The 19,700-nt window shown below is 39.5% G+C and overlaps 1 non-coding gene across 1 annotated transcript; it reads right to left on the bottom strand.

Moving 5' to 3' along the window:
- Window positions 1-312: 312 nt before the first annotated feature.
- On the bottom strand, window positions 313-385 carry trnav-cac (transfer RNA valine (anticodon CAC)). Its single transcript has one exon. It is a non-coding gene; the product is annotated as a tRNA-Val (tRNA).
- Between the last annotated feature and the right edge of the window lie 19,315 nt (window positions 386-19,700).

The raw sequence follows: 19,700 nt of genomic DNA, 5'->3' as shown, positions 1-19,700 counted from the left end.
CACCTGTTGCCTTTCTGCTGGACAATACAACGTTCACTGCAAATTTTGTAACTCAGACTGAAAATAAATGTAAGAAATACATTCATGTATTTCCTGTACCTATGAGATAACACAACATTGTTAATGAAGGCACATCTGCGTTTTTTTTATACTGTGATGAGTCATTGGTTTGTTAGCACCCTTAAAGATTGCCTTTCGTTTCTCAATCTCAGAAATAACTACAGAATCACAACTTCCATTCATGTGCTTGTGCCAGTATTCAACCATCTGAAAGTCACTGTATTTCCAGCATCAGTTGTGTTTTTAAACTCCTGCCCCGTGTGAGGGTTGAACTCACGACCTTCAGATTGTGAGACTGACGCGCTGCCTACTGCGCCAACGAGGCTATGAAACACTTTCGATGTTGGGAAGATTTCGTAAAAACTAACAATTTGGTCTTCAATCTTAATAAAAACATGTATGTGGAGACCTATGCACTCCACATACATGCCGAACTTTGCGTAGGAATCGGCGTACGCCCGTCCTACGCCGGTTTTAGGTCGTATGCACGTTTCAGAAATGAGGTTCAATGTGAGCACAATAAAGATTTCTTGAAGAAAGTTTGTACTTTAAAGTTCTAGTTTTATTCCAATCTTCTGGTCACACTTGGCACTATTTCACATCTTTTGTCTGTAGTTCTCTATTCTGTCAGGGCTTAACTCTATCTCCGCCGCCTGTTTTTTTTGTTTCTTGTTATGTCTTGGCAAGAAGTATTATGCTTTTGGGTCGTCCGTCCATCTCTACATCAGAATCAGAAATTCTTGATTGATCCCTGAAGGGAAACTCTGGAAAAAACCTTCTCCTTCGAGCCGGATTTGAACCAGCAACCTAAGGATTTCAGCTTGATGCCTCTATAATCCTCCATTTACCAACTGAGCTATCGAAGGGAGATAGGACATATACACACACTTCCTATTCTTGTGAATGTGATAACACAGGACCCCCTGGAGGGACTTTCAGTGATAGAGAGCGTTTTCAGTCTCAACGCCCAGATGTATTACAAGATTTGAAGTAAACATTGTATTGCCAAGTGATGGTGGTAAAGTGGTGAGCGTAGCTACCTTCCAAGCAGTTGACCTGGGTTCGATTCCCAGCATTGCAGTAGCTTTCTTTGAGTTGAGTTGCTTTTTTACAAGAAGTCAGCTGAAAGGTTACTTGCCCAACCTGGTTTGATAAAATCTCTTTTAGTAGCAGGTTATGGCCAAAATGATAATGACAAATACTTTGATCCATATGGAGATCACAATTCCTGTGGATTTTCTTCTCCAAAGTGCTGGAAAGAAGTTTTCACCAATTGTTGAACCTCAGGTTAAAAAGAGCAATCCCAACACCCATCCCAGTGATTGATGGATGATTCTATTTACTTCACCCAGTTCAGGCCAAATGACACAGCTGTAACCACACTGGTTGGCTTCCATATGCCTATAGCAGTGGAGGGATTTGAACCCACGCCTCCAGAGAGACTGGAGCCTTAATCCAGCACCTTAGACACTTGGCCACACTACCTGCAATTGTCAACTTTCCACATCATGACAAACACAGGGACCGTAACTAACGGTATGCTTGTAAATGTTATTGGGAAAAAACCTTTGCAAGGAAAAGCCAATACTTTATTAAATATGTTATCACACTTTGACATTTTCTCTGGCATTGATTATTAGAAAATTGGTAATAGCATTAAGTGAGTACGTTTCGGTGTTTTTGAATATGGGCTGAGCATTTACCATTTACCTGGTCTAAACTTGTGAACATCTTCTTTTGCATATTCACTGTAAAGAGCCATTACCGGTAATAGTTAAAGCAGATAAAAACCTAAAGAACAATCAAAAGCTTCAAGATAAAACTTACTTAATTACAGATCAGGTATGACTTTTATTCATTTTTTGTCATACTAAACTATGACTGTCATGATTTTTTGTCATACTATACTATACTTTTAAGAATTTTTTACATGCTATACTATGACTTTTTTCAACATACTACGGCCTTTTTTGAAAATGGGAATTAGCTCAAATGGTAGAGCGCTTGCTTAGCATGCGGGAGGTAGTGGGATAAATGCCCGCATTCTCCAGAGGACTGTAGGTTCTTCTTGTTTTACAAGAACTACAAATTTGGACTTTTTATGACATACTACACTACGACTTTTTATGAATATTTAGACATAGTATACTATGACTTTTTATGACAATTTATGAATATTTTGTCATACTATACTATGACTTCTATAACTTTTTGACATGTTATACTATACCTTTTTATGAATATTTCGACATCCTATACTATGAATTGTTTTCAACATACTATGCTATGAATTTTTTGACATACTATACTACGACTTTTTATGAATTTTTATGAATTTTTGACACACTATACTATGATTTTTATGAATTTTTAAGAATTTTCAACATACTATACTATAACTTTTTATGACTTTTTATGAGTTTTTGACATACTATGGCTTTTATGTAAAGAGGAATTAGCTCAAATGGTAAAGCGCTTGCTTAGCATGCGAGAGGTAGCGGGATCAACGCCGCATTCTCCAGAGGACTTTAGATTCTTCTTGTTTTACAACAAGAACTACAAGTTTGGACTTTTTATGACATACTACACTACGACTTTCTATGAATATTTAGACATACTATACTATGACTTTTATGACATTTATGAATATTTTGTCATACTATACTATGGCTGTATGAATTTTTGACATATTATACTATAACTTTTTATGAATATTTTGACATCCTATACTATGAATTTTTTCAACATACTATGCTATGAATTTTTTTGATATACTATAATATGACTTTTTTATGAATTTTTATGAATTTTCGACATACTGTACTATAACTTTTATGACTTTTTATGAATTTTTGACATACTATGGCTTTATTTGAAAAGGGGACTTAGCTCAAATGGTAGAGCGCTTGCTTAGCATGCGAGAGGTAGTGGGATCAGCGCCCGCATTCTCCAGAGGACTTTAGATTCTTCTTGTTTTACAACAAGATTTATAAATCTGGACTTGTTACGACATACTACACTACGACTTTTTAGGAATATTTCGACATACTATGCTATGACTTTTTATGACTTTTTAGGAATTTTTAGGAATATTTCGACATATAGTATGTAGTAGTATAGTGCTTGGGTTTGGGTAGTTCTGGTGCCAGATGAATGCATTTTACTAGTGTTAGGAAGTATGTGAAATAGCCTGTCTCTGCATTTGTTCAGATATATGACAGATGATGAACTCACTACCAAGACAACCCCAAAGAGAAGCACTTATGAACACATAATCATCAGTGTCTCCATTTGAGATGATCTGAATATGATAACAATGACATCCATCTTCATTTATAGTCTGTAGCATTGTCATGTTTAACTGCCCCAACAAGTAGCACTTACTGAATTCAACATTCAAGTCAATGCTAAAGTTAGAGTAATAGGAATGACTTAGAAAAATTTCAGCATTGTTTAACCAGTAACCAAGGAGAATATCCCTTTTAAACATTTCTTTATGGAGGAAATCCTGGACTTTAGAGGTCAGCAAAACTACCCTAACAAGTAGCACTTACTGCATACATAACTCAAGTCAGTGCTTATTGCTTGGGTAGTTCTGGTGCCAGATAAATGCATTTACTATGTTGGGAAGAATTGTGAAATAGCCTGTCTCTGCATGTGTTCAGATATATGACAGATGATGAACTCACTACCAAGACAACCCCAAAGAGAAGCACTTATGAACACAATAATCATCAGTGTCTCCATTTGAGGTGATCTGAATGTGATTACAATGACATCCATCTTCAGTTAGATTTTAGCATTGCCATGTTCAACTACCCCAACAAGTAGCACTTACTGAATTCAACAGTTAAGTCAATGCTGAAATTAGAGTAATAAGAATGACTTACCAAAACAAGCATTTATCAAGAGACACAATCTAGAATGAATTATAACAGATTTCAGCTTTGTCCAACTAGTATTACCAACGTAAAATAGCTGTTACTGTTAAGTCTTAAGATAAAATACTGGGAATCAGTTGTCAGAAAAACAACCCCATAGATTAGCACTAACTAAAATCAATCCAATGCCAAAACTCGAGTTAGACCAAAGTCAAAGTCTTACAGTAAGCAACCTTTGTTGCTCATGATCTTCTCCATAGTCCCGATGTTTCTTCTGGCATCTTCTGTGTAGTGATATAGAAGCAGTGGAAGTGGTTCCTTACACAGATTTGCCATCTTAAATACTGAATGCAGTCATTTCCACTCAACTCCCCTTCTTTTTGATCAAGTTTCAGTGGTGTTGTCTATTGTAGGAAGGAATGGCTTCATGAATAGACAACCATCATCCCAATGTATGCCATTACCAGTCTATGAGTGGTCCAATAACTTTCTTGGGGCAACTCCTTTTTCCTCCAGATAGAGCTCATTCAGCAATAGAAAGTACCACTTAATGCTGAATATCTATTCCAAAACCCCCATTCTTTTATTTATTTAGCTAGCGGTGGACAACTGGTGAAAAGTACTTGTTCTGCATGTGTTAGTGTCTGGTGATGAACTCACTACCAAGACAACCCAAAGAGAAGCACTTAGAACCCATTAAATCAGTGTCTCCATTTGAGATGATCTGAATGTGATAACAATGACATCCATCTTCATTTACAGTCTGTAGCATTGTCATGTTCAACTGCCCCAACAAGTAGCACTTACTGCTTCCTGCTTCTTACAGTGCAGACGCTTTGCTGCTTGCTCCTGCTTCTGCTTGCATATTTTTGCTGATATTTTTGCTGATAATCGTGCTTTTCCTCTGAGAAACTATGAGCAGCGGCTCTTGGACACTTCAAAAACACTGGACTATACATTTTTTGTAGACATAGTAGGCTATTGCCATATTTTAAAATTTTTCTGCGTGAGCGTGGCCTACCAATAGCTCAAGCCTGTCCTACAGTGATTGTAGCTAAAGCTAATTAGCAGCAAGATGCCTCCTTTCTCCGTAGAAGACTACTACAAACTCCTTCAGAAGATTGCACTTCTGGAAACCAAGGTTCACCTTCTAGAAGTGAACGTGGAAGTTAACGGATCTTGTGGAAATGACACCACTTTACCATGGACCCATAACAATGGACAGAAGTATGCTAACACACGGCTAATTAGCACCAACAAGACTACAAAGAAACAGGAGGGTGGAACTGGTAATAAATCAACAAGTGGCGGTCCTCCCTGGAACTCGTCTGGTGCGAAGCCTAAGAGTAAATCATTTTCCTGGGAAATGGGAGGACGACTAACGGGCCGGGCACAGCGCCCTGAGGTTTGTGATATGACCGGCTGGCCTGCATTATCATCTGGGCAGAGCGCCTCTTCAACCCCTGTACCTAGTAGGACACAGCCGTGGACAGCTGCAAAAGGGAAAATAAGCAACAAAATGCCCCCCCAACAACCTTGTGTGCAACTGGATAACAGATTTGCTCCTCTGCTGCAAGACGCTGGACAGTCATCTGATGACCGGGACTGCGTCTCATCACCACACAGCAGGGTAAGGACTGAGAGCAATTCAAAAAGTAAAAAGCTAACAACTGGGCCTCAAACCCTGATTGTGGGTGACTCTGCTGTAAAAGATTTAAAAACAGTAAAAACACCAAAATACTATGTTTTCCCAAAGACATGGTGTCTGACTTGACCCAAAAAATCCCAGATATCGTGGCAGCACACCCAACTGTGAAGAACATTATTCTGCATATAGGGTCAAATGATGTTGTAAAGCAACAGTCTGAATTGCTGAAACTGGACTTTAGGGAACTGCTTGACACAGTCACCCCCCTAAGCGCAAATGTGTTTATCAGTGGTCCTATACCGTCAGTCAGAAGAGGAGATGAGAGATTCAGCCGACTGTTGGACTAAACAAATGGCTTTCAACTGAATGTACCGTCCACTCTCTGAAGTTCATTGACAATTTAAACATTTTCTGGGAGCGCAGACATCTTTTTAAAGCAGATAGACTTTCCCTTAACAAGCCAGGAGTAAAGCTGTTCACCTCTAATCTGCTTTACTTTCTGCGCTACACATCTGCTCCCTCTGCCAAGGTCACAAAACAAAAGGAAGACACAACAAAGTGCGGCAGTGATCCAGCACAGCCCCCGCCTGTGCAAAGATTTGACCATGGGAGACCAGAGAGCAGAGACACGAAACCTCCACTCCCCTCTTCACCCGTCCAGCACCCCTCAAACCTTCCCAACCCCGAACCTTCTGAGGATTCATCGCTGTCTCTACTGATGTCTCCACACACCCTTTCCCTTATTTCCCCATCAATTATGCACCCCTTCCTACCCCATGGCTCAACCCCGGGCAAAAGTAAAACGCCAAGCACCACTACCAGGATGTCAGAAAACTCCTTCCCCCCAGACTGATAAGGACGCTTGTGTGCAAAATCTGGCAAGCACTATCTGATATGTGCCGGGCCTTGGCTGCAGGACTAGTGATACTAATGACTCTTTCAAGACAAGCCCGGGCCCTGTGGATTCAATTCTTCCTCAATTTCTGTTGTGATAGGTAATAGGAAAAGAATGGTGAATAAGCACTTAACTGCAACTTAGCAAATTTAGCATCCATTCCTTGTCAGCTACAGCCTGTCCCAAAAAATGAAAACACACTAACACTAGCCTTACTAAACGTCAGGTCTTTGGCAGGAAAATCATTTTTAATCAATGATTTTATTACTAAGCACAATCTAGATTTATGTTTTTAACTGAAACCTGGTTAGACCATAATAACAGCGCTGCTGTTCTCATCGAGTCAGCTCCCCCTAACTTCAGTTTTATGAGTGAGAATAGAGTGAATAAGAAAGGAGGTGGAGTCGCCATTTTGTTTAATGACTCATTCCACTGTACGCAAATATGTTATGGAAATTTTGTTTCTTTTGAATATGTTGCTCTTCAATTAAGATCTTCCCCTCAAGCGATGTTTCTAAATATCTACAGGCCACCTAAATATTGTGCAACCTTCATTGATGACTTCACTGAACTGCTGTCTATTATCTGCATTAACTTTGATTGTGTAATCATTGCGGGTGATTTTAACATTCATGTTGACAGCCCCCAGGACAGGGGGACAAAAGAGCTGTGTTGTGTTTTTGAGAACTATGGACTGACTCAGCATGTGACGGAGCCCACCCACAATAAGGGGCACACTCTGGACTTGATTGTCTCAAAGGGTCTGAACATTTCCAAGGTTGTGGTGACTGACGTTGCTCTCTCAGATCATTCCTGTGTTTTCTTTAACGGCACTATCTCTGTGCCCAAAAGTGTCCAAACAAAGATAATCAGAAAACGGTATATCACTGAAAACACCAGTGACACATTTATTCAGCTTTTCTCCTCCACACCAGCCCTCTCTGGGCTATCAGTCAGTGAGCTTGTAGATAATTTCAACTGTAAAATTACAAATGTTATTGATGCCATTGCTCCCACTAAGGTCAAAGTTGTATCTGGTAAGAAAAGATCTCCATGGAGAAATGTCCTACTGGTGAGAACAGAAAAAAGAGAGTGTAGGAAAGCTGAACGAAGGTGGCGAAAACAAATCTCCTGGTCCATTATAACTCCTATAAAGAGAGACTTCGCATTTATAATTTGGAACTGAGGAATGCAAGAAGGTCCTTTTTCTCTGATATTATCTCTAGAAACAATAATAATTCCCGTGCTTTGTTTGCTACTGTTGATAGGTTAACAAACCCTCCAGTACCAGTAGCATCTGAACTTTTATCTACCAAGGCCTGCAATGACTTTGCCTCCTTCTTCAAAGACAAAATTCAAAAGATTAGACAAACAGTCAGTGCCTCCATATCAAGTCCAGGATATGTGTTGTCACAGTGTTCAAGCAAAAATAGTTCCAATATGACAGAATTTCACACGATCAACCATACAAACCTGGAGGACATTATTCAACATCTGAAAACCTCGACCTGTTGCCTTGATGTTCTACCAACGGGACTTTTCAAAAATGTTTCCAATTGTTTGACTTCTGATCTTCTACAGATTGTGAACACATCTCTTCTTTCAGGTATCTTTCCACAGGCCCTGAAAACTGCAGTAATCAAGCCACTCTTAAAAAAGAACAACCTAGACAAGTCACTAATGAGCAACTATAGGCCAATATCAAACCTTCCGTTTTTAAGTAAAATCATTGAAAAAGTAGTCTTTCAACAACTCAACCATTTCTTGTCACTAAGCAACAGTTTTGATACCTTTCAGTCGGGTTTCCGACCACACCACAGCACTGAAACGGCTCTTGTCAAAGTCTTTAATGACATCCACCTTAACACAGATAATGGCAAAATTTCAATCTTAGTATTACTTGATCTCAGTGCTGCATTTGACACGGTCGACCATGACATACTACTAGACCGATTGGAAACTGCGTTGGCCTTTCTGGCTCAGTACTAAACTGGTTTGAATCCTACCTAAAGAATAGGGATTACTTTGTGTCTATAGGTAATTATGCATCTGAGCGTACAAATATGACGTGCGGAGTTCCGCAAGGCTCCATTCTGGGGCCTCTTCTGTTAACATCTACATGCTTCCACTGGCTCAGATTATGGAGAAAAACAAAATAAGTTACCATAGTTATGCGGACGACACACAAATTTACATAACCTTATCGCCAGGGGACTATAGTCCAATACAAAAACTGACTAAGTGCATCGAACAAATTAACGGCTGGATGTGCCAGAACTTTCTGAAATTAAATGAAGGAAAAACTGAGGTGGTTGTTTTGGAGCAAGAGAGGAACGATTAAAAGTCTGCGCTCAGCTTCAAACAACAATGTTAAAAACAACAGACAAAGCCAGAAATCTTGGTGTAGTCATGGACTCAGACCTGAACTTTAACAGCCACATTAAGACAATTACAAAGTCAGCCTACTATCACCTTAAGAATATATCAAGGGTTAAAGGACTTATGTGTCAACAGGATTTGGAAAAACTTGTCCATGCCTTTATCTTCAGTAGACTTGACTACTGTAACGGGGTCTTTACAGGTCTCCCTAAAAAATCAATCAGACAGCTGCAGCTGATTCAGAACGCTGCTGCTCGAGTCCTCACTAAGACCAAGAGACTGGATCACATCACTCCAGTTCTGAAGTCTTTACACTGGCTTCCTGTGTCTCAAAGAATTGATTTCAAAGTACTCTTGCTAGTTTATAAATCACTTAACGGTTTAGGTCCAAAATATATTGCTGATCTGCTACTACACTATGAACCACCCAGACCTCTCAGGTCATCTGGGACAGGTCTGCTTTCTGTCCCCAGAGTCAGAACTAAACAGGGTGAAGCAGCTTTCAGTTTCTATGCTCCTCATATCTGGAATAAACTCCCAGAAACCTGTAGATCCGCTGCTACTCTCAGTTCTTTTAAATCAAGGCTGAAGACCTTTCTATTTGATGCTGCCTTTCTTTAAATGACTAATCATTTCTTTAAATTTCTTATGCTGCACTGTAAATTTTATTCTTGTGTTTTATGTTTCTCTTTGTTTTTAACTGTCTATTCATGTGTTTTACCGGTTTTTAATGCTTGTGATTTTTAACTGTTTTTACTTGTGTTTTATCTGTTTAACTGATTTTGTGTAAAGCACTTTGAATTGCCTTGTTGCTGAAATGTGCTATACAAATAAAGCTGCCTTGCCTTGCCTTACTGAATTCAACAGTCAAGTCAATACTAAAGTTAGGGTAATAGTACTAACATTTTAGCATTGTTCAACCAGTAACCAGGAAGAATATCCTTTTACAACTTTCTTCTTGGAGGAAATCCTGGACTTCAGAGGTCAGCAAAACTACCCCAACAAGTAGCACTTACTGCATACACAACTCAAGTCAGTGCTTATTGTTTGGGTAGTTCTGGTGCCAGATGATTTCATTTTACTAGTGTTGGGAAGAATTGTGAAATAGACTGTCTCTGCATTTGTTCAGTGATATGTCTGATGATGAACTCACTACCAAGACAACCCCAAAGAGAATGAATTATGAACACAATAATCATCAGTGTCTCCATTTGAGGTGATCTGAATGTGATTACAATGACATCCATCTTCAGTCAGTCTGTAGCATTGTCATGTTCAACTACCCCAACAAGTAGCACTTACTGAATTCAACAGTCAAGTCAATGCTAAAGTTAGAGTAATAGGAATGACTTAGAAAAAATGTCAGCATTGTTTAACCAGAAACCAGGGAGAAAATCCCTTTTAAACATTCTTTATGGAGGAAATCCTGGACTTCAGAGGTCAGCAAAACTACCCAACAAGTAGCACTTACTGCATACATGACGCAAGTCAGTGCTTGGGTTTGGGTAGTTCTGGTGCCAGATGAATGCATTTTACTAGTGTTAGGAAGTATTGTGAAATAGCCTGTCTCTGCATTTGTTTAGTGATATGTTTGATGATGAACTCACAACCAAGACAACCCCAAATAGAAGCACTTATGAACACAACAATAAACAGTGTCTCCATTTGAGATGATCTGAATGTGATTACAATGACATCCATCTTCAGTTAGCCTGTAGCATTGTCATGTTCAACTACCCCAACAAGTAGCACTTACTGAATTAAACAATCAAGTCACTGGTAAGTGAGAAATCCTGGACTTCAGAGGTCAGCAAAACTACCCCAACAAGTAGCACTTACTGCATACATGACGCAAGTCAGTGCTTGTGTTTGGGTAGTTTTGCTGTCAGATAATTTAATTTTACTAATGTTGGGAAGATTTGTGAAATAGACTGTCTCTGCATTTGTTCAGAGATATGTCTGATGATGAACTCACTACAAAGACAACCCCAAAGAGTAGCACTTATGAACACAATAATCATCAGTGTCTCCATTTGAGGTGATCTGAATGTGATTACAATGACATCCATCTTCATTTAGTCTGTAGCATTGTCATGTTCAACTGCCTCAACAAGTAGCACTTACTGAATTCAACATTCAAGTCAATGCTAAAGTTAGGGTAATAGGAATGACTTAGAAAACATTTCAGCATTGTTCAACCAGTAACCAAGGAGAATATCCCTTTTAAACATTTCTTTATGGAGGAAATCCTGGACTTTAGAGGTCAGCAAAACTACCCCAACAAGAAGCACTTACTGCATACATAACTCAAGTCAGTGCTTGTGTTTGGGTAGTTCTGGTGCCAGATAAATGCATGTTACTAGTGTTGGGAAGAATTGTGAAATAGACTGTCTCTGCATTTGTTCAGAGATATGTCTGATGATGAACTCACTACCAAGACAACCCCAAAGAGAAGCACTTATGAACACAATAATCATCTGTGTCTCCATTTGAGGTGATCTGAATGTGATTACAATGACATCCATCTTCATTTGCAGTCTGTAGCAATGTCACGTTCAACTGCCCCAACAAGTAGCACTTACTGAATTCAACAATCAAGTCACTGGTAAGTGAGTAATATGAATGACTTACCGAAGCAATCATGTATCCAGAGACACAATCTAGAATGAATTATAACACATTTTAGTATTGTCCAACTAGTAATACAACGTAAAATAGCTGTTACTGTTAAGTCTTTAGATAAAATACTGGGATTCAGTTTTCAGAAAAACAACCCCATAGATTAGCACTAACTAAAATCAATCCAATGCCAATACTTGAGATAGACCAACGTCAAAGTCTTACAATAAGCAGCCTTCTTTACTCATGATCTTCTCCATGGTACCGAAGTTTCTTCTGGCATCTTCTGTGTTGTGGAAGTGGTTCCTTACACAGAGGTGCCATCTTAAATACTGAATGCAGTCATTTCCACTCAACTCCACCTTCTTTTTGATAAAGTTTCAGTGGTCTTCTCTATTGTAATTAATGAATGGCTTCATGAATAGACAACCATCATCCCAATGTATGCCCACAGCAGTCTATGAGTGGTCAATTAGAGTCCAATAACTTTCTTGGAGCAACTCCTTTGTCCTCCAGATAGAGCTAATTCATCAATAGAAAGTACCAGTTAGTGCTGAATATCTATTCCAAAACCCCCATTCTTTTATTTACTTAGCTAGTGGTGGACAACTGGTGAAATGTACTTGTTCTGCATGTGTTAGTGTCTGATGATGATGTCACTACCAAGACAACCCAAAGAGTAGCACTTATGAACACAACAATCATCAGTGTCTTCATTTGAGGTGATCTGAATGTGATAACAATGACATCCATCTTCATTTACAGTCTGTAGCATTGTCATGTTCAACTGCCCCAACAAGTAGCACTTACTGAATTCAACAGTCAAGTCAATACTAAAGTTAGGGTAGTAGTAATAACATTTAGCATTGTTCAACCAGTAACCAGGAAGAATATCCTTTTAAAAACTTTCTTCTTGGAGGAAATCCTGGACTTCAGAGGTCACCAAAACTACCCCAACAAGTAGCACTTATTGCATACATGACTCAAGTCAGTGCTTGTGTTTGGGTAGTTTGCTGTCAGACGATTTCATTTTACTAGTGTTGGGAAGAATTGTGAAATAGACTGTCTCTGCATTATTCAGAGATATGTTGATGATAACTCACTACAAAGACAACCCCAGAGAGAAGCACTTATGAACACAACAATCATCAGTGTCTCCATTTGAGGTGATCTGAATGTGATTACAATGACATCCATCTTCAGTTAGTCTGTAGCATTGTCATGTTCAACTGCCCCAACAAGTAGCACTTACTGAATTCAACAATCAAGTCAATGCTAAAGTTAGGGTAATGGGAATGACTTAGAAAACATTTCAGCATTGTTCAACCAGTAACCAAGGAGAATATCCCTTTAAACATTTCTTTATGGAGGAAATCCTGGACTTTAGAGGTCAGCAAAACTACCCCAACAAGTAGCACTTACTGCATACATAACTCAAGTCAGTGCTATTGATTGGGTAGTTCTGCTGCCAGATGAATGCATTTACTAGTGTTGGGAAGAATTGTGAAATATCCTGTCTCTGCATTTGTTCAGATATATGTCTGATGGTAAACTCACTACAAAGACAACACCAAATAGAAGCACTTATTTACACAATAATCAACAATGTCTCCATTTGAGATGATCTGAATGTGGTTACAATGACATCCATCTTCAATTAGTATTTAGCATTGTCATGTTCAACTACCCCAACAAGTAGCACTTACTGAATTCAACAGTTAAGTCAATGCTAAAGTTAGAGTAATAAGAATGACTTAGCAAAACTAGCATTTATCCAGAGACACAATCTAGAATGAATTATAACAGATTTTAGCATTGTCCAACTAGTAATACAACGTAAAATAGCTGTTACTGTTAAGTCTTTAGATAAATACTGGGAATCAGTTTTCAGAAAAACAACCCCATAGATTAGCACTAACTAAAATCAATCCAATGCCAAAACTCGAGTTAGACCAAAGTCAAAGTCTTACAGTAAGCAACCTTTGTTGCTCATGATCTTCTCAGTAGTACAGATGTTTCTTCTGGCATGTTGTGTTGTGTTGTGGATGTGGTTCCTTACACAGATGTGCCATCTTAAATACTGAATGCAGTCATTTCCACTCAACTCCACCTTCTTTTTGATCAAGTTTCAGTGGTCTTGTCTATTGTAAGTAATGAATGGCTTCATGAATAGACAACCATCATCTCAATGTATGCCCACAGCAGTCTATGAGTGGTCAATTAGAGTCCAATAACTTTCTTTGGGGCAACTCCTTTTTCCTCCAGATAGAGCTCATTCAGCATTAGAAAGTACCACTTAGTGCTGAATATCTATTCCAAAACCCCCATTCTTTTATTTGTTTAGCTAGCTGTGGGACAACTGGTGAAATGTACTTGTTCTGCATGTGTTAGTGTCTGATGATGAACTCACTACCAAGACAACCCCAAAGAGAAGCACTTATGAACCAAATAATCATCAATGTCTCCATTTGAGATGATCTGAATGTGATTACAATGACATCCATCTACATTTACAGTCTGTAGCATTGTCATGTTCAACTGCCCCAACAAGTAGCACTTACTGAATTCAACAGTCAAGTCAATGCTAAAGTTAGAGTAATGGGAATGACTTAGAAAACATTTCAGCATTGTTCAACCAGTAACCAAGGAGAATATCCCTTTTAAACATTTATTTATGGAGGAAATCCTGGACTTTAGAGGTCAGCAAAACTACCCCAACAAGTAGCACTTACTGCATACACAACTCAAGTCAGTACTTGTGTTTTGGTACTTTTGCTGCTAGATGAATGCATTGCAGCAGAAGCAGGGCAATCAAAGCTATTGTAGAACTGGTTGAGTTGGTTTGCCCCCCCCCCCCCCCCGCCCTCCCACGCCCCCTCCATGAAGACCAGGACTAGGTGGACACCAACACTGAGCCCAGTATCAGACCCTGTGGATGTGAGGAAAGCATCTGTATATCTCTGCCTGCTTTGATTTGTACTCAACAGAGTTGAGTACAGCTGCCACAGTGGAGATCTGCTGGATTTTTGTACAATAGAGGAATGGAGGAGGACCAGGACCCGGAGCAGTGGACCAACCAGGTCCCCAGAGGACCAGCAGCAGGCCCAGTCTCTGGTACCAGCCATGTTCAGGTCAGTGTTCAGGACACAACAACCAGTCTAAACTAAGAAGCCGTTTCACAAGACCTAGATAGTGGATTAAGCTGGGGTTTTCCAAGGTTTCTGGATGTATAAACAAGGCTAACAGCTAGCCTACTCCTGACCAGGCTAACAGCCAGGCTAACAGCTAGCCTGCTCCTGACCAGGCTAACAGCCAGGCTAACAGCTAGCCTGCTCCTGACCAGGCTAACAGCCAGGATTTATAAATCCTGCAGTCTTTGTTCACTCAGCAGTGCTTTTACCTTCTTATTGTTATAATTAGCCTGCATTAATATACAACAGGAACCTTCTGCTGTTCAGTTAAGTACTGATATTATTTAACATTGTGATCATTATTTAAATAAATATCCATGTGACAGTCATCTGTGCTGTGACGTTGCCTCTATGATTACTAACAAACTGCTGGTCATATTGTTGTTAGAAGTCTGGTGAGTATAGTATGACAGTTGCTGAGATCATAAGAAAAGGCTGATACAGTGCTAAATGAGTCAGTGATAAAGGATAATATATAACGTCCTCTGCAGTTTTAAAAACAGGTAGTTAGTCCTACACTTAGACTAGGCAACACAGGCTCTGATTTCTTAATTTAATGATCATAAATGCATATTGTGTTGAGATATTTCTTTTGTTGTAGACATGATTATAGAATATCAGCAGTTAAAGTTATTTTGGCAACAATGCAAAAGAAGCTGTGTGCAGTCAATTGAGGAAGTGGTTTAATGGGAGGCCACTGATGCATAAAAGGTTATGCTTGCTAGAAGTCTTCCCCCCTCCCTGTGAGGTTATGGTAAAGGTTTGAGGGAGAGAAGAGGGTGTGGTGCCATACAGGATGTTAAAGTTAAAGTGTACCATGATGATTGTGTGGTAATATGTGAGAGGTTTAATGGCCGGAAATAGTCAAGTAGGGATGTGTGTCGTTGGAATTTAAAATGTTATATGTGTTTAAACACTGTGTGTGAGTTGCAATATAGATTATACATTTAAGCCAAAAGGCAAAAGCATTTTTCAATATAAAAGAAGACATGTTGGTCATGCATTAAGTTGTTTTGCAATACTCCTTATCTCTAAGATAAGGTGGTCTGGTACATTCCATTATAATCCAGCCTCTCCTAAATGTGTCGGAAGTAATTGATTGTTAGGGACGCATCTTGAGTCTGGTTTCAGTCCCTCTTTAAAAGCTCACTGATCTTTTGCTTTGCAAGTCCTGAACTGAGGGTCAAAAACTTTCAGTCTCATTCCAACTGAAAAGATAACGAATAAGCACACAAACACATCACATCACTGTGACCTGGAGACCCCACCCTTTGTGGATAAATCTAGGGGTGTAAGAGCCAAAGAGCCAGACAAATTTGGGGGAGAGCTGGGATAGTTTGACTCTGTATTTGTCTCTAGAATATTCTACGTAATAAAAAGGATTCACACATCAACATCTGAGATTCTGACTACTAATTGACTACACCCTGAGACCGGAGCAAGGTTTAGCTCCAACAGTGTTTAGGTGCTTGGTCAAAAGGGTCATGAGGGAGGGGTTTTTGTCACCCCCCATTCACAGAATGAGCAGACTTCTGCCATCCTGGGGTGAGGGGAGAGGACACTTCAATGGTTTTTATACATATTATTACATTACGCTATTATATTTTGCTGTTTTTAAACTGATGAATACATTATTACAGTCATGTCTACAGTGGACATTTAGTTGATCAATTTCCTTATTTTTATAGTTTCTAGATTTCAGAATCCAAGAGACAGACAGAGTTAGAGGGAGGTATGTAGGCTATGCTTCATATTCTAGCATTGTAGATAAGTGTTTTTATTTTATCTTAATAATAATTTCCTGAGTAACATTATCTTCTGCTAACTTTTAAAGTGCTCATATATTTGTAGACTGCTTACGCATTCAGGTGGTCCACCATCATCTGCCACACTTTCTTGTTTCATTACAGCGTTGCAGTTGTTTTATTGAAGTTTGCCTGAAAGAGTTAGAATATTTCAGGACATGAACAGTGCATTTGCTTTCATTAAAACATGTTATCAATATTTTCCTTCATTTTGTCATAAATTATTGAATGAAGAGTTAAAATTGTAAGTAAGAGAAAATCCAGGGTTTAAAGAAGGTTGTTCACTAACTCTCTCTGTTTGTCTGTTGCTATAGAAACGGGGAGGAGAGGGACCCAAACGTCACCACTGTCAGCACTGTGAGAAATCCTTCTCAACATCTGGATATTTAAAGAGTCATCTGAGAGTTCACACTGGAGAGAATCTACACAGCTGTGATCAATGTGGATCAGTTTTCACACAACAGTGTTACCTAAAAACACATCAACGCAGTCACACTGGAGAGAAGTTGTACAACTGTGATCAATGTGGGGCAGCTTTCACACAACAGTGTAACCTAAAAACACATCAACGCATTCACACTGGAGAGAAGCCGTACAACTGTGATCATTGTGGGGCAGCTTTCACACAACAGAGTACCCTAAATATACATCAACGCATTCACACTGGAGAGAAGCCGTACAGCTGTGATCAATGTGGGGCAGCTTTCACAGTGCAGAATAAACTAAAAAGACATCAACACATTCACACTGGAGAGAAGCCATACAGCTGTGATCAATGTGGGAAAAGGTTTTCTGTGAGTGGTAACCTTGAAAGCCACCGGCGTGTTCACACAGGAGAGAAGCCGTACTGGTGTGATCAGTGCGGGAAAAGGTTTTCTCGCAGTAGTAGCCTTAAAAATCACCAGCTCATTCACTCTGCCTCGTTGTGAACATGTTTCAGAGCCAAGCTGTTTTCCTCTTCTTCCTCATGCCCTGATAGCTGTGTTCTTATATTCTGATCTTCTCTCCTCATTGAAGGCTGACCAGCAGTAACGACCATTTAAGATTAGGAAATATAACGTGTTTGCATTAAAACACTACCAAAGGAAACACATTCTTCTGCTTTGATTTAGGCAGACTAGTTGCTGCAATAGGGTATTGCTGCCCTCTACTGTTTGTTACCGACATTCACATAAATTATTCGTTTTTTATTATAAAGTCCACAACTGAAAAACCATCCTACTGAGAGTAATACATATAGATTATAAATTGAAAGGTCAGCATAATTAAATGTTCATTTAAAGCTTGGATCCCAAACTTACATACAGTGCCCTCAAGTCAACCTTGCACAGAGTTCCAGACTCCACTAATCCACACCTGCTGAAGCGCCTGCATGGATGTCCCTTCATCATCTTTATCCAGCTCCCGACAGAACATGTCCACATTCTTGGCTGTAGTGAATGTGAGCATTCTCCCTCCACCAGTTACTTTCAGGGTGGCTGGATAAATAAGAAAGTTTGAGACGTCTTTAGCATGTAATTTACGCTGTACTCCTATACATTCCTGGCGCTGTTGGACGGTGAAAGCACTGTAGCCAAGCTTAAAATGCAGCGTTGCATTGGAGTCCTGAATCGGGCCGTCCTGCTGCCCCCTGAAGGATTGCTTGGCGGTCCTGGTATCTCAGACACCTTCAAATCAGCATATGTGTCAGTGTACCCTTGCCGTTGATTCTGTGTGCTCTGTCCATGTTGATGGTGGCCCAGTTCTGTAAGGAGGGAATCCAAACCAGTAGCTGTTTCTGCAGGAATCCCAGTGGGTCGTCTTTTTCAGTACAATAATGCACACATTGTTGTATCTCAATCTGTCCTCCATTTTGGCTAGCTTAAACTCAAATTTCTTCTCGTCATCAATGCAGGTTTCTTATCTGCCTGTTGTCTCCCTGCCTCTCAAGCTCTGTCCTGATGTGTTGCGTCAATGCTTACTTTACCGTGTTGTGGACTGCTGATTGAAGCACATTTGTTGCTTTTCCAGGACCTTTTTGTGCCTGCAGACATATCACTAAGTCACAGTGGTAACAAATAAAATGACTGACGTCGAATGAGAAAGAATGTCCTGGTTTTTATTGTAAAATGCAGAGGAGGATGCGGAGCCTCAGCTCTGAGCAACCCTTGCAAACACCGGTCACGTGATCTTTTCTATAATTTAGAAAATACATGTTTAAGGACTTTAGGATGAACAGAAAAAGGAATGTTCAGTACAGTACGTCTCCGGGCTGCTTTCTTATTTGGGCCTTGACGTGGCATGGCTGCTCAAGGGCTATTACTTTGTTCCAACAGTTGGAACACTAAACGTTTTAGCATTGTGAGACTACACAGCGATTTGGTCCATGGTTTAACAACCAATGTGTGGAAGGTCTAAATTTGGACTTTAGGTCAAATTCAGTTTAAAACCTTTTAAAGTCAACTCTGCCTGAACAGTGTAATTTCTTTTAACAAGGTGCCCTTTAAGTTGTATGTCTGCATTAGCTTAACCCTCTGAGCCCGAGACACTCGCCCACGAGTAAAAAAGTACCTCTGATTCATAGTTTAATAACTTTTGAACCATACGAGCGATTTACTCACTTTTGGTTTCCTTTGAATCCTGACGTTTTCGGCTTTACGGAGGTCTTTTCCGTGTCTTTCTAGCCTCTACAGGGGATTTTCTATCCAGCCTGGAACTTCAGCCTCTTTGGGCTTTAAATCCACACTGTTATATCCAAGATTGGTCCACTTTATATCCATAATTCATCGCGTTTTGGCTCATTTTCTGCCGCTTATCGCTCTTACGTCTCTCTCTCTGTCTCTCCTGTGTATTTTTCAGGAAGTATATGCCCATATATGGGAGATAAAAGCACCCCTCTTGTATGGAAGGCCAGAGGGGACAAAAATGCCTATAGACTCTATGGAAGACAAAATAATGCAATATTTGGACACATATTTGCTTGTATAACATTGCTGTGGGTGTAATATCAATAAACATGACATTATTATGTTATTATTGGCATAAGTAAATGTCATGAGAGCAAAACGTCTGGACTTTTTTGGAAAAAATGCATGTATTTTGTCAACTGTATAAGTTATAATGATTATTTCTTCACAGTGTGACTCCCAAGACATATGAGAAGTGTTTTAGAGGTTTTACTTATATGTCTGTGATATCAATACATATCTGGAAGATTCATTTATTTATTTATTCATCTTTAAG

The sequence above is a fragment of the Etheostoma spectabile genome, unplaced genomic scaffold (genome assembly GCF_008692095.1).
Source record: "Etheostoma spectabile isolate EspeVRDwgs_2016 unplaced genomic scaffold, UIUC_Espe_1.0 scaffold00018899, whole genome shotgun sequence".
Lineage (NCBI taxonomy): Eukaryota > Metazoa > Chordata > Actinopteri > Perciformes > Percidae > Etheostoma > Etheostoma spectabile.
Note: the sequence above shows the minus strand (reverse complement) of the source record. Positions and strands in the feature narration are given on the sequence as shown.